The sequence below is a fragment of the Limulus polyphemus genome, unplaced genomic scaffold (genome assembly GCF_000517525.1).
Source record: "Limulus polyphemus unplaced genomic scaffold, Limulus_polyphemus-2.1.2 Scaffold8109, whole genome shotgun sequence".
Lineage (NCBI taxonomy): Eukaryota > Metazoa > Arthropoda > Merostomata > Xiphosura > Limulidae > Limulus > Limulus polyphemus.
Genome location: NW_013673719.1, coordinates 28,329 through 28,714, shown reverse-complemented (window position 1 = coordinate 28,714; position 386 = coordinate 28,329).

Below are 386 nucleotides of genomic sequence, written 5' to 3'. Positions count from 1 at the left end.
ACCTGGTTCCACTTCACCATCATCAACTCCTTCAGTCACTTTGACTTTAGCTTGATGTCACCTGGTTAGTTCAACCTCCCTTTTAACACTTACCAGAATTTGGCCTTTGTTGTTCCTAAACGTCATTTTGCCGAAATTAACTACACACTTCCTCGGTAGTAAGTAGTCCAACCCTAATATGCATTCGTCTTCAATGTCAGCCAAGTATACTTTGTGTCTGTCCTTCATGCCCATGAGCTCAATAGTTACCCACACTGGTCCCCGCAACCTTGCATAATGTCCTGTCACACCACAGAGCTTCTGTATGGCTTCTGGTACTCCTTTATGATCTAGCACCATGATACTCACAAGGGTTTGCTGGGATGCACAATCTATGACAAAGTTGC